General features: G+C 38.7%; 1 protein-coding gene and 2 long non-coding RNA genes across 10 annotated transcripts in view; 2 read left to right on the top strand and 1 right to left on the bottom strand.

Moving 5' to 3' along the window:
- Nucleotides 1-25,116, top strand: part of rragd (ras-related GTP binding D) — a 90,744-nt gene that overhangs the window by 18,674 nt on the left and 46,954 nt on the right. The gene's annotated exons all lie outside the window — the stretch shown is intronic.
- Nucleotides 6,499-11,181, top strand: LOC121914033. The gene is made up of 5 exons (XR_006100440.1): nt 6,499-7,011; nt 7,122-7,256; nt 7,420-7,527; nt 8,724-10,365; nt 11,121-11,181. It is a non-coding gene; the product is annotated as an uncharacterized LOC121914033 (long non-coding RNA).
- LOC121914032 lies at nt 11,277-21,026 on the bottom strand. Of its 4 annotated transcripts, none has more exons than XR_006100437.1 (3): nt 14,788-16,448; nt 11,529-12,692; nt 11,277-11,368 (listed from the first exon to the last, which is right to left on the bottom strand). It is a non-coding gene; the product is annotated as an uncharacterized LOC121914032 (long non-coding RNA). The 4 variants fall into 4 exon arrangements; XR_006100439.1 differs by lacking the exon at nt 11,277-11,368 and adding an exon at nt 20,537-21,026 and having other exon boundaries at nt 11,453-12,692; nt 14,788-14,841; XR_006100438.1 differs by lacking the exon at nt 11,277-11,368 and adding an exon at nt 13,591-13,643 and having other exon boundaries at nt 11,453-12,692.

The raw sequence follows: 25,116 nt of genomic DNA, 5'->3' as shown, positions 1-25,116 counted from the left end.
ATTATTTAAAATTGGAATTATTTTTAGATGAAAATTAAAACAGTTATCTTCCTCTCTCATTGTAAATTAGGGCTTTGAGGATTGTTTTAACTGTCATATGAAAAGTTTCGAACTTGAAATTAAAGTCCAAACTTTGCATGATGTTTTGACAAGCCACAGAACAAGAGATGTCCTTGCTAATTGAATATTGAGCTGTGAAGACAACAGATGACAGTTCAATCTCTCCTCAAGGGAAATTTAATTGAAAAAACAGTAATTAAGAGGCAATACTTAACTGAGCAAAGCTTTCCATTCGGTGATTTTTCATTACCTTTAAACATACCTGCACATTTCAAGGACTGCTATTGAGTTACGTCCTAAATAGATGTGAAGTGGTTCACAGTGAACGTGTTAGAGTAGCCATCATGTGTGCATTTTATTATAACAAAAAATGATATCTTACAAGATTTACTCTCTATCAGGCTTAGTAATGCAAGAGTGCAAATGAAATAAACTTGTTCCTTTTCATAATGTGTCAGACCTCTAACAAACCTGTTTAAGATGTCTTAACCAGGGGGAGAGTCAACCACACGTTCATATAAACAGATAAACCTGAGCCCCAAGACCTGTTTTTTGTCCAAACACATTTCATAGTGCTTCATGTGTGGACTCTTGAGGCTGTTGTTGTAGAAATTTGTGTTTTTCTTTGAGATTGTACTAAAGCCAAATGGTATATCTAAAAAGGCTTTGCTTACTGTTTATATTCTGTACGGCTGACATTAGTTGTCAAACTACATTATACTGTAGTTATACTCAAATATGTTGATTGGATGGACTGTATGCTGTCTACTAGGGTGTGAAAAACATATTAGAGAAAAAATACTACGACACTGAGACACAACCACAGATCTGTAGCACGTTTTGCGCAAACATTGTCAAAAATCAATATGGCAGTCAAAAAAAGGCAGCTTCAGGTATCTCTTTCTGTGCTCGTGTGCCTCCAGCACGTCTTTGTCTGACTGTATGTGCAGCCCATCCTTCCCTTGCTATGTTCTTTCACCCTCCGAAAGAAATAGCAACAGACTCCACCGTGTGCAATGTAGCATCGCTACTATCATATACACCAGCGTGGCACCACTAAACTCACTACTTGGACACACAACCAAAATGAATGATTCAACCACTAACAACACAACAACAGCTGCAACAAAACTCAAAGAGTCAAGAGCCTCCGATTGTGAACCCACTTTGGCTTTCTAGCTAATGTCTTCTTCTTATCTACAATCATGAACTGTATGATGATGTCTTATAAGAACTGGGTAGCGGACTCTAAGATGGCACCCATTCACTCAAATGAAAATTGCTTGCTAGGCGCATAAGTAAAACATTTTCTAGTTTGCTTATGGGTTTTGTGGTCCACTGCACATGCTCATTAGTGTTTCCACTGGCCCCTCCTGAGCTTTCCCGCTCAGCCCATAGACTTAACATCAGTATGATGACACTTTAAATTTGCTTTTCTAGGTTCTGGGAAAGTTTTACAAACATGAAGCATTCATGCATTATAAATTGATAATACAAAGAGAAATAATTGATCTTGTATGTAGTTTGAAGTGTCACGTATTTTACAGACATCGTTTATATAATGGAGGGTCTATGGGGAAAATGATTTTTGGGCAGCGGGAGATTTGCGAGTGACCACTGGGACAAATTGGCGGTAAGGCTGAGTGGTGGCATGCTATAGAATAATAGAGTACTGATGGTAAAGTTTTTAGCAGACAATGTTTTGATCCTACTTGGATCTTTGTCAAGTCAGAATGTTTTAAAAATGGAAAACACACACATATTTATATAATGCACACCAATAGGCTGACAAGCTCTATGATGGCAGGTGTGGTTAACCATCCAAACTGCCCAGGGTCATAAACAACCCAAAACAATTAGCAATTCAATAAAATACATAGAAAAAAGCAGTAATATGAAAGCCATACTCTAAAAATCAATACATCAAAAACTAATATCAAACATTTATATATAAACATTATATCAGATACATCATCCCTTTATCACCTAGCTTCAAAAATATATTGTAGTAAGTTAGGAAAAAAGAGAAGAAACCTTAAATTCTTCTACAGAAATTGGGTCTTAATATCCTTCTATGGGAAGTAGCACAACATTTTTTCATTTTTTCAAATATGTGTGTCATGGTCTAGAAATATAAAAAAAAAAATAGAGAGAGACATCATGATACTACCATCATTTTTGTTTGATCTCACACTCTTGATTCAGACCTCTAGGTGTGAGAGTCTGGAGAGTGAAAATATAAAAACTTTCTCTTTGGAGTAAGAGGGTATTTAAATCGCCTCCTCTTCTTGGAGATCTAACGTGCTCGATGCCAAGGTATCAGAGAGGCCACTGGGTGATTTGCCTCTCTGAAATGCACTGACACCGGGTTATGCTGCAGCTCCTGTGCTCTTGGTGTTTTTCCTACATATGCTAAACCACATGTGCATTTAATAAGATAGATCGCATGTGGAACAAGATATAGTGCATCTTACTTTCATTGTTTTTCCTATTATCGGGAGGGTGTATGTGGAATACTTATGAAAAATTGCATTAGGTGCATGAACCACACCGACATTTCCCCTTTGGGTATCAAGGAAAGTTGTGTTTTTAGCAGGGATGAGATCAGATTTCATCAGCATTTGTCTCAAATTAGGGGGACGTTTGTACACTATATTGGGTGCATCTTTGAATTCATTTCACTCAAGTTTTGATTAAGGTTTCACAAAGATATAAGCAGAACAGCACAACAACATCAACACAAAAAATAATACAATAAGTTACTCAAAAATAACAGTGGAGTTGCCTTAGAGTATATCAATATTCATACAAATATATTTCAGTCATGTCTCATATAAATGTTTCATTTTTTCCAGTTCTTTTTTGAATGCATTCTCTCTGATTCTCAAGAGGTATGTCAATTTTTCCAAAAATGTCGTGGACAATTTCCAACCACTGTTCCCATTTTGGAGTGTCTACATTAAGCCAGTTTCTGATACAAGTAGAACTGATCAAAAAGAGATCTTTTTTCATTACAACATCCTCAGTGTTCCAAAGATACATCACAGGCCAAGTATTTTGGATCTCATATCCCAAAATATTTTAACACCTGCATTTACATTTTTTCAATACATTCATATCTTTGTAAAATTCCAGAAAATATGTGAGTGGTCAGCCTCCATGCTCCCACACAGCCTCCAACAATGTTGTTGTGCAACAAGTTGCCTTCTTTTTATTTTGGGTGTTATATAAACGCAAGTTAAATGGGTGCAAGGCCAAACTATTTATTCATTAAATTAAAATGTGCTATTTTGTGCTATATTGGGATAGGTATCATTATTGGGATATGAAATAATCATATTGGGATATGAGTTTTCAAATTGTTTTTTCAAAATCTTTACCCAGAACTGAATATTTTAAATAGCACCAAGGACCATTATTTGGTTAAGGTTTTTCTTTTTTGATAAGGCACTCTTCCTGTGTTACAGTGCTGAACCTGTCTTGGGTAGCTTTTAACCAGTTTTCATTATACCTATCTATTTGTTTAGTGCAGGTTCTTCTTATACGACTGAACTCGCTGAATGGGAGGCTTTTTTCAGGTGGAGTGAATGGAATGATTGCCCGTGTTAGAAAGAAACATTTGTTTCTTTTCTATACAGGTCTGTCATTAATGTCCTGCCCTCACATTTTACAAGAATGTCCAAAAAACTGATTTGTTGTACATCATGATCAATGGTAAATTTTAAATGTTCATGGCAGTGATTGAGATACTCATAAAACTGCAATAAACTATCAACAGGATCATCATAGATCATGAAAATGTCATCTGCATAACGCCTCCAAAGTTTGATGTGGGTATGGAAGGGAATTTCAGAGAAGACAATCATTTTCAAAACAGGCTACACATAGGGAACTGAAGTTTTGCTGCCCGTGGCAGTCCCTCTGCATCGCCTATATAAAGAAGACACTTTTTTTTTTTTTTTTAGAAAGAACAATCTCTCCCAGTTCCCTTAAAAAAAACAGTGAGAGCTGCATCCAAACGCATATTGTTCTTTGCAGATTGTCACATTCACAATCCAGTGGGATTGTGTACAGCATGCGTGCGTGTGACACAGACCAGCGCAGAATATCTAAACACAGAGCATTGCTCAACTTTTGCTCATAGTTCTGAGTGACAGACAAAACTTTGGAATTCATCATGAGGGAATAACAATGGTAAGATTTATATTATTGTTCTTGAACAATATAATCAGTGAAAATGAGTTAACATAAACAGTGAACAGATTAACAACAGTTTGCTACAGATGGTAGCTGGCCAGCTAACTTGAGACTTGCATTTGGCAAGTTCACATTTAGCCTACCAATTGAAAGTAAATAACATGTTATTATTAAAAGAAAATAACACGCAGAGAGATGTTTAATTGTGTCCGATTGGCTGTAGGCCTAACTGTTAGCCTGTGTGCCCGGCAGTTGTATAAAACAGTGAGAGTGACGGTTTTTTTACCATTTAATATTTATCTCATCACTCCTTGCACTCTTCACTTCTTTGCACTAATTGTATCCTGTTTACAGAAGTGGTTTCACCTGTATAGTCATTCCTTGTGTATATTCCTGTTATTCTGTATAACTACATTGAGAATCACTAAACCGGAGTCAAATTCCTTGTATGTGTAAACATACTTTGCTCATAAAGATGATTCTGATTCTGATTTATACAATAACGCTGCAGGTAATTTACTATTGAATGCTGCAGTAATTTTGATTAAATGTGAATTAATTGTTAGATATGTCAACATATCTAATCTGATAATGTCCTCTAATGAAGCTGTAAGTTGTGCAGCTGTTTGCTGTGTTTAATTCTTTGGATTTTTTTTGGGCCAGTTGTTGAATAGCGACAGAGGGGAGCTCTTGGCTCTTGGCTCTTAGCATCATTGGGTAAAAAATCCATAATAACCTTTCAGCATATTGTGATTTAAGTGGTCTCAGAGAACACTAGATGTCTGCACCTACTCTTGACTCTGGATTCAGGCTTTAGAAAATATATCCTATGACAGGATATTTAAGCCAATCACGGGTCATTTCAGAGAGCGGGGCATTCCTATTGGTTGTTCTACAAATGCCATTACACATGTTCACGTCAGTTCAGATGGTGAAGTCTGATTCAATGGTGGCTGAGCTGGCCATTCTTCTCCTGGACAGGTAAGCTACTAACTTCATTTTACTATAATATCTAAATGTGTTGTTTACCTTCAGTAAAGACCGGTGCACAGCAGAAACTATCTGAAACTTTTCAGTGGGCTCATGCAGGGCTGTGTACAGTTATACTGGCAGTGTGTTTATGGCAGCAGCAGGCTAGGCTAAGCTACATAGCTGCTATGTCACTTTCTTTTATTTCAAGTAATGAGAATCAGTCAGTCAAATGCTTAGTAAACTCAATCAGCCATGCTTAGTAAACTCAATCAGCCATGCTTAGTAAACTCTGTCACAAGTCCCTCGTTCTGCTGTCACTATCTTGTATTAGAGCAGAATTGATTCGTGATCGGTGAGTTCGATTTTTTCACCAGCTGAATGTGTCTTAGTATCCACTAATTAGGCACTTTTCCCCTGGGACTCTGGTTGTTGGTCACCAGTTTGTGTCGCTCTCTTCAGTTTACACAACGATCTAGCCACAGTCAGGAGTAAGTTTTATTCCTATCAGATGTATTTTAAAACAGCGAGTGTCAGTTTTAAGGGAGACAACCCACTTCCAGTAAAGACCGGTGCACAGCTGAAACTTCCCAATCTCATGCAGAGCTGTGTGTCGTGTGGTGGGAGAGTCAGACCAGACTTGTGCTGCACAGCCTCCCGCAGTTCAAAAACCTCCATAAAAATGACAAACATACCTGGACACACTGATAGTCAGAGAGAACACGCAGATGGAAAACAGAACAGCTGCATAACAGCACAGATGTCTGTGTGCGTAATTTCCTCACCTATGTTTACAATCAGTGCTCATAATACAAGCAGTGAAAAATGTCATGCCAGCCTGGTATGTGGTGTTTGCTTTCTCTATTGTAGACTAGGGATGGGAATCGAGAACTGGTTCCAGTTGACAACCGGTTCCAAATTGTCCAGTCAGTTGGAATCGATGCCTCTGAATTTATCAATTCCTCATATCGATGAGTCATGTGATGTTAACGGAACGAAAAAGGTGGAACTCAACTGGGAGGGAAGTGCAGCCTCTGGACTGTCTACAGCGCACACATACTTAGAGTTATCTTCAGCTATCTTGTAATTTCATCTTCAAAAAAGGCAGCGGTTACAAACATTTTTTGATTTATGAGTGAATAATTACCTTTGCAATACGAATGTGAACTGTACTGTGAACTTTCTACGCTGTCACTCAGAGAGTAATGTTAGCAGAGCAGAGCAGCGATCAGCTGTAACAAACGAGACCAGCTGACCAACACACACTGCAGCATTAAACAACTTAACCGACTCTGAGGTGAAGAAAATAACTTGGTGCTCAGTCTGTTTCACCTCAAAAACCCTGCGCCCGCTCAGCGTGTTGGACAGCGATGTCTTTACCCGGAGCTAACAGTGCAGCAGAGAGGCTGCTCTCCACTAAACTGTGGAGATAATAAAACAGTAGCGTTAACTCAAACCCTGTGCAGACCTACTTTTTTTCCACACAGAAAATTGATTCGATAATGAATGATAATCGATAAGGGAATTGATAAAGAATTGGACTGATAAGCAGAATCCATATTGGCATCGGTATCAATAAAATCTCAACAATTCCCATCCCTACTGTAGACGTGATGTCAGCCCTTGCCAGCCCATGTATTGCATCTTAGCATACACAGTATAACAATTTTCAGCATATGCTATAAACTACACTGTGTGTGTATTAACAACAGAGATGAAGACATCCTGTGAGGAACCGAAGGATTAGCAGAAGATGTTCTACTGCAACAGCTGGGAACAAGGCTGGTTTGGTTCAAGTCTTACTATTGCAGATATTGATTTTTATTATTTATTGATATTTACTGTTGCTTTACTTGTCTTTTTTGTTTTGCCCAAATTGTCTGTGTGATTTTTAGTCATGGTGTTTTGCACCATGTTACCTGCCACCACTGAACGCTGCCCAAGAGCCACAGCAACATCTGGACTGAGCAAGACTGCACATCAGACCCTGATCTGTGGCTGAGGGATGTGGAAAAGTTTTTGCCTTTAAAGTAAGTAAATAGTTCTGCATTTTTAGTAATAAAGTGTGCGTTCACAATCACATGGTTCACTGTGGACATATCAGGTGAAGAAATCAGAGAGTATTTTATCCCTCATCTATTAGAGAAAATATGTTTAAAGTGTTTTATAATTTGCCATTTGTATGACATGTAGATCAACTGCAGAACTGGAGTCAACATCTTGATGTACACTTCCAAGAAACCTGGATCATAACCATCATGTCCACAGGCCAGCAATGACAAACCAGGATGACTTTTTGCTGTATGTTAAATACAATTACCTTACTAAACCACTGACTTACATGTATTTGCAAATCAATTGCTTATTTATCTCTTTTTATGTGCCAAATATGTCAAAAAATCAGTACCAGAGTATTTTTACATCAGAATTCCCGTCTTTTCTCTCCATGTAAAACGGTTTCAAATGTTTGATGATTCATCCTGCACTCACTTCATCCAGTCAAATATGACTTAAGGCGAGTAGCAGCCACACCGGTCATATAAAACCACACTTCACTGTTTGTGGGCCGTAGTAGCTAACAGAGCAATATGGAGAGAGATGGGAAGAGATGTGCGTTTGGATATTAGTGGTGCAAAAACTTCATTCATCTCTCCCTCATCGTCCTCCTGATCTAACAACAGGTGAGGGAGGTGTGTGTGGAGCCAACAGTCCTCTGTAGCTCACTTTCTCTCTGCAGCTCCATATCACACTTAACTCTGTAAGCCCACTTTTATAGTGGTCCAATCAAATGCAAAGGGTTTGACTTAAATCCCTCTTAACTGTGCAAAGCTCAAATATTCTGTTTCACTGGGAAATACGTCACAGTACAGAAGCTAAAGATGCGCTAACTTCTGTTTCTATTTGCTCTGTACTAGTAGGCCCAATTTAGTCAACACAGTCAAGCCTATGTGAAATTTCTTAATAACCTAAACATGGGTGTGGATGGATGTGTTTTAAGGCCAGGCACCACAGTTGATCAGATTCTTCTATCAGAGTGAAACTCATAATATAGACCCTTTTTTTTTTTCATTAAATTATGCAAATTAGGCAAACTCATGAAATAAGTCAGAACAAATGGTGCGTTGTCTTCCCTTAATCTTATATGTATAATAATAACTAATAATAAAATAAATATAAATAATGAAAAGTTATGTAGATGGTTGATTATCTGAAAGAAAAAATGAGACAAGCTTTTGCAAAAAAGAAAAAGTGAATCTGTTTCATTTCATAGATTGAAAATGGCATTGAAATGACAAAAAAGAAAACTGGCAATAGAAAAGCTGTTCAAAATCATCTTCTTCCCTTGAAACACTATCGGTTGAGTATTTAAACTAGGCTGCATTAGAGAACAGCAGCAATGGTTATGTGTGGAGTGATGCTTAAATCTTTTACATATTGTGGTATTTGTATAGCAGGTGTCAAGTAATGTAACCTGTAACATGTTTTATAAATTGCAGATGGGGAATATGACTTGGCTGCAGCTGGAAGAAAAATTTCAGTCAAAAGATTGCGGGTTTTTTTGGGGGGGTTTTTTGTAATCCTTGTTTCTAACTTGCTACAATATATTTTTGAACGTAGGTGATGTAGATTCTGATATGTGGGTTGATGAATCTGATGTGTTTATATATAAGATGTATGTTTGATATTTGTGATGTCTTTGGTGTATTGTTTTTTGAAGTATGGCTTTCGTATTACTATTTTTTTTCTATCTACTTTTTTCTATGTACTTAATTGAATTGCTAATTGTTTTGGGTTGTTTATCACCCTGGGCAGTTTGGATGGTTAACCACACCTGCCATCATAAAGCTTGTCAGCTCATTGGTGTGCATGATGTATGGATATGTGTGTGTATTCCATTTTTAAAACTGACCTGACGAAGATCCAAGTAAGATAGAAATCATTAAACTTGTGTGGCTTGGAGTAAGTGTGCAGGCATTACCTTTTTTTCATTGATGCTGTTTTGTGATAGCCTTGCACCTACGTGATGTGTGCATAATTACTCTCTTTCAACAAAGTTTTAGGCAGAACCAGTCAACCCAAGCCAAATGTTGCCAACTTATTGGTTTGGTACATTAGTAAACCGCGGGGATGTGTTGCTTTTTCACAGTGATAAGAAAAAATCCATACCGCCACAGCCCTAGTTCCTATAGCCCGATCCATTTTCAATTCAGTTAATGCTTGACAAACACTTCGAGTTAAGCTGTTACAATGACAAATCTCTTGTCAAGCCCACCAATTGTCACTCTTTTTTATTAGCAAAGAGTAATGTAAACGTGTGTTTGGAGACTCTTCTCTAGAGAAATGATCGGCTGATTACCTCACGTCAATCTCACAGTTAAACTTTAATTCATGTCATATCAGGTGCAAAATTGCCACGGGAGATGGGTGGTCCCGTTATATTTGTAAATATTGTAACTGACACATCATCAGATTTCCCCAAAGGCTGAAAGAAAGCTAATTTGTTCCCCTCAACATCAAGTGTTAGACTGACTCCAAGATGCACTGGATGTGTATCATTCACAGAAAACCTGCCTTCTGTCTGTGTTAATGTCAACCAGCAACAGTGAACACAACATCTGTTAGCGCATGTATCAAAGTTTTGGGTCTGTTCTGTTTCTGTGTGCACCATTCACAGATCTCAGATCTACACAAGTTCTCACACGTAGGGGTGGCTATCATTTGATTTTTATCAATTCCGATTCTGCTTATTGATTCTGGTTCTAATTGATTCCGGGGTTTCACTTCCAATATGGTAAACAAAAGGTCAGATGTTTAGATAACAAAACTATCTTTTTTCTTTTTTGCATTTAATTTGACTTTTATTGTTTCATTAAAATAAGTAAATTCAAAGTCTCTTGTTATGTGGAATTTTCAGAAATTACTTCTCATTAACACCAGTGGTTGTTAAGTGAGCTGCAGTCAGCATCCTCTTGCTCGTGCATGTGCTCACACTCCGTTAGCACAAGTGAGCAGCAGCACTAGACTATTGCAGGTGATGTCTTTTTCTTTGCCCATTTTCATTGTCCATCATCCTGGGCAGCTGCCAAAACAGTGATGTGACATACATGAGACTGTTATGATATCATGTTGATAGATGTGGTAAGTAAAATTAAATTAAATTGTTATTATAGTTTGACTAACTTTTTTTTTTTTAAATTGGATTTATAAAGCGTAATATCATTATCAGCTTGCTAGCTAGCACCATATAGGCTAGTGAAGTTGAACATCTCGTTGCATTATATAACAGAAGATGTAAATACATTAACTGCATTTACATGATATGTCGTCATTAGCTAGCTAGCCAGCTTTATCAATCGCTGTTTTTGAAGCTTTCACCGAGCGGCCCAGCAATGTCAGCATAGCTAAATTTGCTGGATGATAACACTAAGGGTTAGTGAACTAGACAGAATATTATAAATAAGAAATGTTATGCTCTTTATTATTGACGTGCTTGTTTCCATCACAGCTCTTGTTTCGCTGAATCAATGCGCTAATGTTTAAGCATAATAGAATAGACCTTTTTATTGTCAACTAATGTTACTGTACTGAATGGGTCTGGCAGTTGGTTGAGACAGCGGTAATCTTAAACTAACGTTAGTTATAAACAGATGATAAGAGTGGGATGAGTAATGTTAGGCTTGAGATAATGCACATAAAATGTACAGTGTACCAGATTCTAAAGAACAGACATTTTTGGCATTATCCTGGAACATAGTCATGTATCATTGTAGCTTACCTTGCTGTATCATTTGAGGTTACCATTGTTTCTTTCACTTTCAATCAGCATACCTCAAATATGGAGTGTATGACAATAAAACTAGCCATTTTATACATTTTCATTATTTTCATTTCAGGATTCCAGTGCTGAAGGCTTTGCAGCTCTACTAGATGAAAGCAGTGACATTGATGCTAGAGGGGGAAGGGGGAGGGGGAGAACAAGGGAACAAGGCGCAGAGGTGCAGATGGAGTGCAAGGCAGGGGAAAGGGCAGAGGCCAGGGGAGGGGAAGAGCAGTAGTTTGTTCTGTCACTGAAGAGGACAGACTTGGTTGCTCAGCTGGCTACTGCCTGGACAGCAGAGATGCAGGTTGGTCATTCATAGATCTTTGGTAAAAAGAATATATTCATAAATAAAAAATAAAAAGTGCACACCCACTTGAAATGTGAATCTAACATTGAAACAGATTTTCTTGCTCAATTTTCAGACAGAATTGCAACAATTGACCCAAGCAGAGAAGGATGAAGTCCTGTAGATGATGGTCACCTGTCATCCAGGGGTTTTCCTTGACATTACGGACTTCCGGCAAGCGACACCAGGAGCACATATTCCAAATAGAGGACAGCAAGCATGGTACAGGATCCAGAGAGGTGTCTCAGCAGGAGGGCCCATATGGAACTTAAATGTCTCAAAGAGGGCATCCTGCGTCTGGCTCAGCAGACATGGACATTCTTGCACTCAATGACTGCCAGGATCTAGGGGCCGACAACAGAGACTATCGATACTCTGCATACCGCCAGTTCACCATCTGGCAACGTGGACATCTGGGAACCAGGAAGCGGGTGGTGATACAGAGCTGCAGCGTGTGGAGGATTAGAGAAAAATACCCTGACCCCTTTAGTAACTATGTTGGCTTCAAGGAAGCACCATTTAGATGAAATGATAAACTGTGGTCAGTGTTCCTGCGTGTGAGTTCATTGCCTCATAGTAAACTACATTTTATTTGTAATACAAGGTCTTTTATTTTATAAAAGTACAAACTAAAAAACTACAAATGGTACTGAAAACCATACTCTCAGGACTTCTCGCTTTCTTGCCCATTGTCTCTCATTGCTCATGTGGCTGAAGCTATGTCCTTTATGGAGAGAGAAAAAATAGCAAGAATTAGAACCAGTGTTTCCTCAACCCAGTCCTACAAGACGCACCTTCCAGGAAGTAGTTGTTCCACCTCTGCTCCTGCCTGCCTGATCCAATTAAGGGCTGCACTATGTGCAGTGAATCAAAACAAAATGAACTGGTGACAACTGAAACGTGCTTCATTTTAAATTGGTTGTATTACCTTGTGAAAGGCCATTTTGCTCACCATGATATCCTCTCAATTGTCCGCCTTCTGGCAACAAAACCAAAAATGTTTGACGTTATTCTTCAAACAGACAAGTATGGCTGACCGACCAGATATCATCCCAACCTGTGAACAAATTTTAAAAAAAAAAGCAGGCATTTTCATCGAAATTCAATTTACAGAAGATAAAAACAATAGGGCAAACATGTAAGGAAAAAAAACAATGGTACACCGGTACTCACTGAAATGAACAAAGTAATGTCAACTTGTTTTCACTTATATCATATGAAGTTTCTTGGTCAGATTTTTGGCCGCATGCCAGATGTCCAGTGAATGGATTACACCTCAATCCTTGTATCTTCCTTTCTCTGGGTCCGAAATAAAGAAAAACATTCAATAACAGCACACACTAGAAGATTTTTTAAATCCTATTCAATTTTGAAACTGTGTTAGAGACTACACACTCTTTAACACCCCAGACTACAGGATAATCTTGGCAGATAATCGTTTCTGACCAGCCTTAAATGGGAACGCCCCTGCTATTCTCAGTAGGGGCAAATCGGCCTGATAATCCTTTAGTATGCATCTAGCGTTAGTTATTGTGTCAATCACAATCAGACATTTATTTGGCAAAAAAGATATACCATGGCAGTTTTGTCCCCCAGACAGTGTGCCTGCTGAACAGCAACATTACACTACCACTGCTATCACCCACATCAGTCCTGCCCAGTACACATTACTTCCCCTCACAGTCCGCTGCTATACAGCGGGCGCACACCCAAGACCATGCACACACAAGAGGAGGTACTGTTTTACACACAGACACACACACACATTTCAAATATATTGTAATTATATTCTGTAATTATTTATTGTAATTTATTTTGTAATTTTGCACTTTTAGAGATAGAAAGTGATTGGAATAAGCATTCCAATGTACCAGTACTTAATACAAATGGCAATTGAAACTCGTGAATCTACACTCACTCATCAGTGATGAAATCTGTGTGAGTACATCTGTGACAATCTTTTTGATGTTTAGTTCCCCCAGAAGCCTGTCAATGTCTGTATGAAGGCGCGCTTCTCCATGACCACACTGTTTTGGTTGGACTGTCGACTGTAACTACACTGATTATGTCCATGGAGTCATGGTCCATGGTCATGTAAGTGCAATATTAGCTAGCAGGTAGCAGGCAGCTAACAGACATTAAAATATCTAGTTTATACTAGTTAATACTATCTAGTTAACATCTAGTTAATACCCACCCAGTTATGCAACCTATTGAGAGAATAATTAATGATGGAGAGCTGGCTGGGACCTAATACAGGAAGGAAGGATTTAAGAAGAAATTTAGTAGGGCTTATAGGACTAGAGGGAAATAGAAGAAAATTCAGAAAGTAACATTGAACGGCTGAATTGAGCGTAGGGTAACAGTAGGGGTAAAATGCGACCTCAGACCATCGAGCTTGCCTAAAAACAAGAAGTTTTTACAGTCGGTAGAAGGTGAGGCAGGAATGGGAGAAAGAGGGATTTACAAGCTGATTGATAGTGCTAAACAGAAACCTTGAATTATTACTATTACTGTTAATTAAGTCAGAAAAATAAGCCATTCGTGCATCTTTAATAGTTTGATTCAGTTCAAGCAATAACACCTTCATATGAAGATGATGAAGTTTAAGATTAGTTTTTTTCCATGTACGTTCTGCCTTCTTTGCTGTCTGACACTGTCATTGATCCAGGGAGTTGTGTTAATAACTGGGACAGACCTGGATATGAATGGAGCAGATTAATTAAGAGTTGATGTACATAAATCATTAAACTGTGGTAGCAGCAGCAGAAGAGGTGGAACCTTTCTTTACTCTGCTTATCCTAACTGCTGAGAAGACCTTCACAGCTTCCCTTAGTTTTTTTTAGTTTTAAAACACATCCACCAACACCTATGCTTAGGTCATTAAGAAATTTCACATAGGCTTTGCTATGTTGCAGATTTGGCCTATTAGTACATAGAACATAGATGATATGAAGTAGGGATGTCAATGATTAATCGATTATGTTAATTACTGTTAATAATTTTACAAATTAAAAATATATTAACTGATAATACAGAGGATGAAGGACATAGGGTGTAACTGTCAGAAACTGTTCTGCAGATTTGCTTTAGCGCTCGGTTGCGCCACCAGGTGGAGTCTCTTACTTTTCATTGACATTGAGTAACAAGTGTGTTAGGTGACTGCCTGTAAGGGCCACCCGAACTGTAAAACGAATGCACCTCCCTACCCTCCGAGGAAAAAAAAGTCACAATGTGCCCGTTAAGATAATTTTTTACACTGTTGTGTGTACATATTGGTAATGTTGACATTGGCACTGACTCATCTTCAAAATTAGAGATTGAAAACAAACTAACTGGTCAGATTCTTTTCCATTTGCTGATGCTGGATGGTGCAAAAAACCCGGTCACTTACATGGTGTCGATGTAGTTGGACCCTGACTTTGCTGTGGTTGGCTTCTTCTAATAGCTGGGAAAAAATACAATCATATTTAGAATGCTGATAACATTAGTGAGCAAGCAAGTCAAGGTTAGCAAGCTAGCTGTAACTTAGCTACTTGGATATGTTGGTTGCTTTGTAACCTGTAACGTTAGCTGATAAAATTATTTGCAAACAGCAAGCTAGCCAATCTACCAGCCAGATCAGCCCCGGGAGTCTTGATGAATTAGCTAACGTTATCCACTGAAGACAGTACTTTACGTTAGCTAGATAGCAATTTGTCCACGTTAGCAAGCAAGCTAATGTTAGCTAACATTAGCCAGCTAAACCCACAATGTCACAGTATATTTCACATTCTTTGCAGTAACATTAGCTTAGCTGTCCAATAGGAAGAAGGCCAGCTCGCGGTCAGTTTTGATCCCCAAAATCAATGAAAGGCCCTTAATGTCTCGAATGTACAGCTGATGTTGACCCTAGTTTTCCCCTGACATCAGTCACATTGCCATTTGGCCAAATGGGCTTCACTAGATAAAACTTTTGTTGTTGTTGTTGTTGTTGTTGTTGTGCTGAGGTCGACTTTGTATTGAACTCTGTGTTGTGGTGGGTGCCGGTCCTTTGTTGACTTTTAGCAGACTCAACTTCTAAGCTAATGTTAGCTAGTGTTAGATCCTGTTGGCACTGTAGGGGGGGCGGGAGTCTTTTACATAGAAATCAGTGCACAGGCTGTTATAGGCAACCAAAAAACTTGGGCAAGGTCTCATTTTTTAAGCTATCAAATAATTAACTTAAAAACCACTCTTTTGTTACACTTTTCAGCAGACTTTGATCCTATCGGCTTTATGAAATAATTTGTAATTGTTTTTTTTTTCCGTTTTTATCCCAGTCTAGACACACATTTGATCACATTTTCTCAATCTGTGTCATCTATTAGTTATTATAGCTCATTATCAGCTGTACTGTAGTTTATTCCTACAGTGATAAGACACAGAAGGAAAGTGATAAAAGTAAATTATAAAAACCAAAAATGAGATTCAAACAACCAATTTATGCAAATTAGATTAAAGAATCTGATGTCCTGGTCTGTCATTATCCCAAACATTGTGAAATAAAATATGCTAATAATAATAATAATTATAATGATAATAATAATAATAATTCAGTGTTGGATCTTGAAACTTGAATATAAGTTATAAGTATAATGTGTGGGTGAAAGGTCAGAAACATGTCTTTTAAATCACTGTTGGAACAATGACATAGAAAAATGCCAACACCAACATACTGTATTGGCCTGTTTGGGAACCAATGTGGACAGTAAAACATAGAACCATCAGGAAAGAAAGACCCAATAAAAGCTCATAAAATGGGCTGTTGTAACACCAGTTACAGGTATGGACTGGTATTGCCTTTGCTCCCAGTTTTCAGCCAATATTAGTTGGCTAATTTACACCATTAAATGTATGCTGAGTTCTCTATTAGCAGTTCCTGTTTGCACTGCACTCATGTTGTGTGTATGTTTACATGTAGCTGCTTCCTATGAGGACTTAATGTTGATCTTCACAGATAACACTGTGTTTCTTCCCAGCATGAATAACAGAAGTCATTTGACAGCCAGCTTATACTTATACTACAATGTTAGTCTGAATGATTGTGGTTTCTTTTATTTGTAATCACCATTATTGAACTTTTTGCACAGTTTCTCATTTGCTTCCAGTAATTTATTGGAAGTGTGTTTAACTGGCTGCAGAGTTGTGCACCTACACTCATAGTGAGGGCAGAAAAAGTCACACTGAATAATAACAATCAAGTGTTTATGTCTGAAACATGTGTTGATATTCATGATTAGGCTTTGTCCAGCTGGATATTCATGTCTATTACAGACCACATCCTGTCATACAGTTGTTTTTTATTTTTTTATTTTTTTATTTGTATTTTCAACAGGTATTTGTGATCAATTGAGGTGTAATTTAGTAGTTTCCAATCAGCCTAACCTGCATGTCTTTGTGTTGTGGGAGGAAACCCGAGAGCCGGGAGAAAACCCACGCTGACACGAGGAGAACATGCAAACTCCACACAGAAACAAGCAGAAACAGGCAGGTGGAGGTGTTTCTGTGAGGCTGCAGTGCTGATCACTGAGCCCGCGTGCTGCCCTGAAGAGGGAAGGAAGGAGGTTAGGAGAGGTGGAGGGGGGGTGGGGGAGAGGGAAGAGAGGTAGAAGGGGAGAGGAGAGAGGGTAGGGGTGAGGAGAGGTTGGCGGAGAGGGAGGAAAGGTAGAACGGAGTAGGAAGAGGGAAGGAAGGAGGTTAGGAAAGGTGGAGGGGGGGTGGGGGAGAGGGAGGAGGGGGAGAGGAGAGAGGGTAGGGGTGAGGAGAGAGGTTGGCGGAGAGGGAGGAAAGGTAGAACGGAGTAGGAAGAGGGAAGGAAGGAGGTTAGGAAAGGTGGAGGGGGGGTGGGGGCGAGGGAGGAGGGGGAGAGGAGAGAGGGTAGGGGTGAGGAGAGAGGTTGGCGGAGAGGGAGGAAAGGTAGAACGGAGTAGGAAGAGGGAAGGAAGGAGGTTAGGAAAGGTGGAGGGGGGGTGGCGGAGAGGGAGGAGAGGTAGAGGGGGAGAGGAGAGAGGGTAGGGGTGAGGAGAGAGGTTGGCGGAGAGGGATGAAAGGTATAACGGAGTAGGAAGAGGAGTCGGGGGTAAAGGAAGACGAGGAAAGGGGGGAGGGTGGGGGTGAGAAAGATGGAGGAGAGGAGGGAGGATGGAGAGAGGGAGGGAGGGTGGAGAGAGGAAGGGGTTCTGCTTGTTGTTCGGCCTGCGCTGAACAACAAGCAACTTCTTCCACCTTTCTGTCGCTGTCGCTCTTCTTCCTGCGTAACCAGCCCCAAAAACCTGTTTTCTTCTCCTCGTTTTCTCTCTGTTTCTCTGCCATTTTCTCCTCTTTTTCTTGTTTCTTTTTTTCCATTTTCTCCTCTTTTTGTTTCTTCTTCTCTTCTTTTGCTCTTTGTTTCTTTTCCTCCTTCTCCCGTTTTTGTCTTGCTTTCTTTTGTTTCTTGTCCTCATTTTCTTGTGGTCTCTCTTCTGTCTTCCACTCATTTTCTTCTTGTTTCTCTTCTGTCTTCCACTCATTTTCTTCTTGTTTCTCTTCTGTCTTCCACTCGTTTTCTTCTTGTTTCTCTTCTGTCTTCCCTTCATTTTCTTCTTGTTTCTCTTCTGTCTTCCGCTCGTTTTCTTCTTGTTTCTCTTCTGTCTTCCCTTCATTTTCTTCTTGTTTCTCTTCTGTCTTCCCTTCATTTTCTTCTTGTTTCTCTTCTGTCTTCCCTTCATTTTCTTCTTGTTTCTCTTCTGTCTTCCGCTCGTTTTCTTCTTGTATCTCTTCTGTCTTCCCTTCATTTTCTTCTTGTATCTCTTCTGTCTTCCCTTCATTTTCTTCTTGTTTCTCTTCTGTCTTCCCCTCATTTTCTTGTGGTCTGTCTTCTGTCTCGTTTTCGTGTTGTTTCTCATCTTTCTTCTCCTGGTTTTCATGTTGTTTCTGTTCCGTCGTCTGGCTGTGCAGAAGTGTCTCCTCTCTCAGCTGGGCAGAAGCTAACAGTATGACTTTTTCTGCCTCACATCTGGCTGTGACCTTCATACACTCCTCCTTCCAGAAGTGTTCGATGGTGTCGGCCTGCCTGCTCTTGTTTTGGAGACTATCTCTGAGGGAGGAGATGAGAGAATCTCTCTCAGAGATGTCCTCTCTACACTTCTGGAGCACCTCTGTCAGTTCCCTCTCCTTGGACTCCAGACGTTCCTCCAGCCTTCTCATGGCTTTGTTGCTGGCATGAAGCCTGTAGTTTGTAGTTTGGGACCAGTCGTTCCAGTCAGCAATCTGCCTGTAAGCCATGTCGAGGCAATGTTGCAGATATCCGCAGTCGCGGCAGGGAGGCCTTCCAGCCGGTGGTCTCTGCCAGTTCGGATGCTGATCTGGATGCTGATTAGGATGCTGATGTGGTGCAGCATCAGCAAATCTGCCCTGACGTCTTGGGTTATCTCCTCTGTTCATCATTTTAACAAAAACAATGTCCAGAGGTAGTAAACAGTAAGATGTCTGTCGTAGACTGTAGTGGTAGACGGTAGTTGTGCGTGAAGGATGGCCTTCGTTCTTTGTTCTTTGACAGAATGTCACTCTGGAACACTATACTCGTGTGCAGGTGTGAGATGAGATGAGATGAGATGGTCTCAGCTTAACTAATAAACTCCCAGAATCTTGCATCATAAAGCCGTTTGCCTTTGATGTGTGACAGATTAACAAAGGTCACATGTCTGATGACATCCGGAACTGATGACATCATGAGCTCAACCATGGAGGAGGTCATGTGACCTGACAGCAGATATCAGATTAAAAAAATAAAAGATGGATTAAAAAATAAAAGTTGGATTAAAAAATAAAATATCAGGTTAAATCAGATTTAATCTTAAATCTCTTTATTTATCAGATTTAAAAATATTGAAATCTTTGGAGCAAAGTTACATTGATGTTGACATTTAAATTACTGACTAATGATCACTAAACCAGCTGATTTCTACTTTGTTTTGGAAGCTGATTTATCAAACACCTTTAAGTTGAACTTGCTTTGTGATACAGACCCCTGAATAATTTATCTAGTTAAAGGCTGTTGTCAGTGTTGGAGGGATATTAAAAACACAAAAACTCAGTCAGTGGTCATCATAATGCAAAAATGAGTGCAATAATTTCTGTTCGAGACCTCATTGTCACATCAGCTTGACAATATTTACTGCAATATTTGCATTGCATTTAGTGGTGAAACGCATCGTAATTTATGTGCTGCAGCTGAGCAGCTGATTAGCTACATAGCTGCTAACTGACGTTAGCAGTGCACTTTTCCCCAGTGAATGTTTGTTTAGTGGCTCGTTCAACAAGCTGCAGGACACGACGTGTGTTCATGTTTGTAAGTTATCATCAAGTTTTGATGATGTGGACACAGAATGTTGTTTCATTCACAACCGTGTTTAAAAGAGGAAGGTATCAGGCCTCATATTGCAGTTTAATTTAACAATTGAGCATTGAGTATTTTATATATTTTAAACATTAGACATCTTGAATGTTGTTTTCATGTAAGACCATGGGCTAAAGTTCCTTGGTGTAAGTGTTTGACAGAATATATGGAAAACAAAGTTTTATTTGTCCCTCCCCCCCCCCCTTTTTTTTTTTTGGCTGATCCATAAAATGATCCGATCCGTGACTCAAATCCGTGATACGATCCGAACCGTGAGTTTCACCCCTAACTGCATGTATGTCAGAAAGATTAGTGTCAGCCTAAAAAACACGGCAAACTGTTTAGCATGAATAATGTAGTGTGTAGATTTCATTTAGACCCCCATGACTGCCTGTGGTTGCAGAGAGAAACAGTCTCTAGCTACAGTGAAGCAGCCGCGCCGATGAATGAATATGAATTTGGTGCTAATTACACTGTGAATAATAGTCACTGAAATGTTATTAACACAACAAAACTTGTAAAAAAAAAAAAAAAGTTAACTGACCCCTCCCACCCCACGCCACCATCAATCAGAAACCAGCTCACATAAAAATGATGTCTGACTAAATGAATTAAAGGTTCCATGTGGAATTTTTTTTGTAAACAAACAAAGCTTCTGTTTGCATTCAGTGTTCAGTTTCTCACCACAACACATTGATAACACTGAGTAACTAACAGCCACTAACAAACATGTTACATTACTTACATCCATGTTCACTAGCTGCAGTCTTCTTCTCTGTCTTTGCTCACACATTTTTGCAGTACTTGGTGTGTTACCACCAAATATTTTAATGTTTGTTTACATTTTGACAAACTGTCTCCATTAAAAGTCTGCCGAATTAGCTTTTAGCAAGTCCTGTTTGTAATGTAGCCATCGATGTCCAGACAGCTATCACTGGATTACTTTCATACTGAAGAAACCTTGTAGGAATGCAGGAATGTCAATACAGCAGATATTGTGAGACACTGCATTTAAACAGCAAAAGTGAAAACTGTAATTATAAACTCGACAGGACAGAGGAAATAGGGTTTGGACTTGATGGAGCTCAGGATTCATCCTGAGAAGGGTGGCTTTATTCCAAACTATGTCACTGTATAAACCTGGAATCTGTGTTGGTGTGTGTGTCTAACAGCTGAGCTGCCTGATGTGAAGAACACAGAACATTAATTACAGATAAACAGGTATACCAATAGAATCTTTGTATGTGTGTATGTATATATATAGAGAGGAATTTCTCTATTCACTGATTAACATTTAATCAACATTTTTTATATTATAATGCTCATCTGGTGTTCAGGTGGTGAACATTAATTAGACTGCTGTAGTGTTTCTGAAAGCAAAAGATTACATCTTTGGGTTGTAGTTATTTTAGCCTTCAGTAACTCACAAATGTTGAAAGATAAACCTAATAAGATTCAATAAGGGATTCGAAAGGAGTCTGATTTGATAAGTGAATTTGATACTGCAGTTGAGTTCAATAAAATGCTATCGAACCCCATCCCTACTCTGATTGTATCTCAAGCAGCTGAGAAAAGCTGCTCGTACAGGAGGCATGCACAGAGATGTGAGAAGGCCTGCTGTGAAAGGAGATATCCAAGAAAGGATGAATATCTGTCTTATTCCACCCACACAGAACAGGGTCCTCACAGGTCATCATGTGGCATATTTCATATTTTCATCATTGTCTGTGAAAAACTCTAGAAGTGTCGTCTTGGGCTTCTTGAAGGTTTGTGGCTAAAAAGAAAATCTAGTGATTTATTCAGTTTGTCTTATATTATTAAGTCACATTAGTTTGTTGACATTTATTTTTAATGTAATAATGAATTTAGGCAAAATTGCAAAGGACAGTGTAGACAAATCTGATGGCTGATTTATATGTTGCATTCTCAAGCACTGCCACCATTGCTGCGGTGGCAGAGTGGAAGTGAACACATATCCACTGACTTAATCACAGTCAGCAGTCACCCTCTTTGAGGGAGCATGAATGTGTAAGTTACTCTGAAAACACTATTGTGAAATTAATTATGACACAGGCTTTGTGAAAAATTAACATGAACGCACTACTTCTGTCTGATCTCCAAGATCTGGATGTTAAAGTGCCATGGTTTCTTGCCTCGTAAACAGAAGAAATGCATCATTTACAAAAAAGAACCTGAAACACTTGATATTGTAAAAGTGGAATTCTGTCCAGACAACATAATGCTCATACCAAGATCAGAGGGGTGGCAGCTCACCATATAGATTCAAAGGTTCCAGTGCACACCAGGAGCCTTATTTATCAATCATTTTTAACTCAACAGACACACAGACCATCTCTACTATCAATCATGTAATGGACAGATTCAGGTTTATGAGTATGTACATTAACGCCTCTGTCTTGTTTCTCTGCGTCACTGATCACTTGTGGCTTCTTATAAAAGATCTAGAGGATCTATTATTGCCATTCAGTTGTTATTCATCTGCATTAATAATGAACTGTTATGTTTCGGTACCATTCGTTAGTGTGAATGCTGAATCAACAATTGTTCTTCTAAGGTTAATAAGTCTTTTGTACGTTTTTTGCTTGACTACTACTTCAGCATACTTTCAGCTAGTGCTGCCCGATAAAACAATCTCGATAATTATGATGATAAACTTCAGACATTTTTTATTCAATATGGATAGATCTAACAGCCTATCACACAGCAGAAATAAACGCAACAACAGCCAGGTAGTCTGCAGTTTTTGGCTTGCACGTCAAAATACACCATACCATTTCCTACTCAAAGCATTGTTTGAGCTAGCAGTGAAGAAAGTGGATGTCCTCTGGAAAAGAGGAAAAAAATGAGTGGAACCGAGGGGCACGAAAGCAATATGATGATACTGCAGCACCCTCAGAATAGCCTCAGTCAGAGTCTGTCCCTGGGTTAACAGCAAACCCAGGCTAGTGAAGAGGGACATCTGCTGACAAGGTTACGCTAGCGCTGACATTAGCAGGGCTACAGCTAGAGTGCCTGTCACGGCTAATGTAACTTTAGCAGAAAAAAGCTTCTCTAACTCACGGACACTTCTCTGCAGTGGACATCCTGCCTGCAACTTTGGAATGGTCATCACACATTGTTTTAATGCGGCTGTCTTGACTGTGGATTCTCAAAGCTAACTGCTAAGCTAGGCTAAGTACAAAGCTAAGTAAACAGAATAGCAGCGAAAGGCTAGTTACCTGTTAACACTAGTCTTGTTTCATTAAAAAAAACTAGTGAATCTAATGATATGTGAGCAAAGCACAGAAAATAATGTAGTCAGTAAGATAAATTAAGAAGATTTTATATTTATACAGTCAGACTTTTGGACCGAACTGTATAAATAAAGTCGTAGCATAATGGCTGGTTTACAATTTTGCACTTTTTACTCAGATTTCTACCTCAAAAACTGAGAGATGGCAAGAGGAATTTGTTGTGATGGTGGTCACTGCTTTTAGTTTTATTTAAATTATTTTAATAAGATACAAGGCAAGCTAACTTACAAGGCAAGCTAACTTGTATCTGCTTTATTAGGCAGATAAAGCATGTTTCCAAAGTTAAATGTTTACAGTTAAATGTTTACATTGTGATATTCTATTTTTTTCTGTTAATAAACAATTTTAAAGTTTAACTAATGAACCTTCTGGTTTATTCAGGCTTCAATCATTATCAGGATACTCTTCAAGCTGGAAGCATTATCAAATTATACATTGTGATAAATATTAATGTTGATCAATACAGAAAAAATCATTGTGATCATATTTTTTTTGCCATATCGGCCAGCCCTATTTTCAGCTACAGAAACCATTCGAATATCACATTGTTCAGCTCTTTAAGGACAATTATGCTATTACTTTTTCTTCTTTGTACCTTTTGTACTTTTTTAAAATACTAAGCTTTTTTCAACAATTTTTTACAATGTAGATCAATGGAAGGAATGTTGAAAATTTGAACATTCTGTCAAAATTGAACATTCTCATTTTCATTTTCAACTGTTATCTGCTGATTCATACTCTTCATCACGACCTTCCCGTTCACCACTATGCTCCTCTTCATCACTACCCTTCTCTTCAGCAATACCCTCCTCTTCATCACTACCTTCCTCTTCATGACTACGCTCCTCTTCATCGGGGCTTTCCACAAGGATATAGAGTAGCTAGCCAGCGGAACATAGTGGGGGGATCTGGGGCCATGAAAAAATGTGTCTGTAAAAGCACAAATTTGGTGGCCTCTGGTACATTCTAATGCCACTATTCCATCATATACAATGATCTTAATTACATATTTTAATGAGTTTGACTACCCAATTGTAAACATGCAGTGAATTATTGTAGAGGAGAATTAGGCTTCTTGTGCGTTTTAGCCCATACAGTCTGTAAATAGCTATTAATATTTAAAACCACACTTTTGTAATTAAGAATCATTAGACCATATTTATTTTTTAATCATTTATTACACCTTCACTGTAAGGTTATCAAGCCATGCCACAATGATGGTTAATGTATTGTTTTACTAGAAACATAAATGCACTCCTATTCAACGAAAATAAACAAGGTTATTTTAAGGGGGGACATGTTTTTAATCTCTCTAATGTCTCTAATGTCTTATCTAGCCTATTTATTGGTTTTAAATGAAATTATTTATAAAATAAGGCTATGCCAAAAATAACTCTAAAATAACAAAATGTGTATCATTTGACTTGAATCATGTGAATCCACTGAATCAACTCAACTTCTAGTCATCTTTGTCTTCATTATCATCCTCACTATCATCCTGTGTGTGAGGCTGAGGTGTAGCCCACATTTTCCTCATATGACAAAGGCCTGTTACCTTGACAACATTGCCTGTTTTAGTGTGTGTTTGCAATGCACCTTAGAGATGGCTCTGCTGTGAAAAGCACACTGTAAATAAAGCTTTCAGTGGACTTTTTAATAGTTACTGCGCAATTGTCAAGTTGCTGCCACCCGTGTTTTCCAAAGTAGCTCATCTAATCAGGATGTCCCGTCTGTGCAATCAATGCAGTTCTTGAACATTTTTCAAACACTGAAGATGACTCTCCACTCTACTCAGCATGACACAACCTCTCAGCTGAGCGCACACACACATTCATATAGAGCATGTGGGGGCAAGACTGATACAGACAGACAGGCATGTTTCTCTATCATCATGCTTACTTTGTTTTGAAGTGGAGGCTAATGGGCATAAATGTACATGCATAGCGAATCACAACTTGTAGTCAAAACTATTTTATTAGAATCAAAAATAAACATAATTAAGTGGCCTTGT

Source organism: Thunnus maccoyii, chromosome 16 (genome assembly GCF_910596095.1).
Source record: "Thunnus maccoyii chromosome 16, fThuMac1.1, whole genome shotgun sequence".
Lineage (NCBI taxonomy): Eukaryota > Metazoa > Chordata > Actinopteri > Scombriformes > Scombridae > Thunnus > Thunnus maccoyii.
The sequence above is the reverse complement of the archived record's forward strand: the minus strand, read 5'-3'. Positions and strand labels throughout refer to the sequence as shown.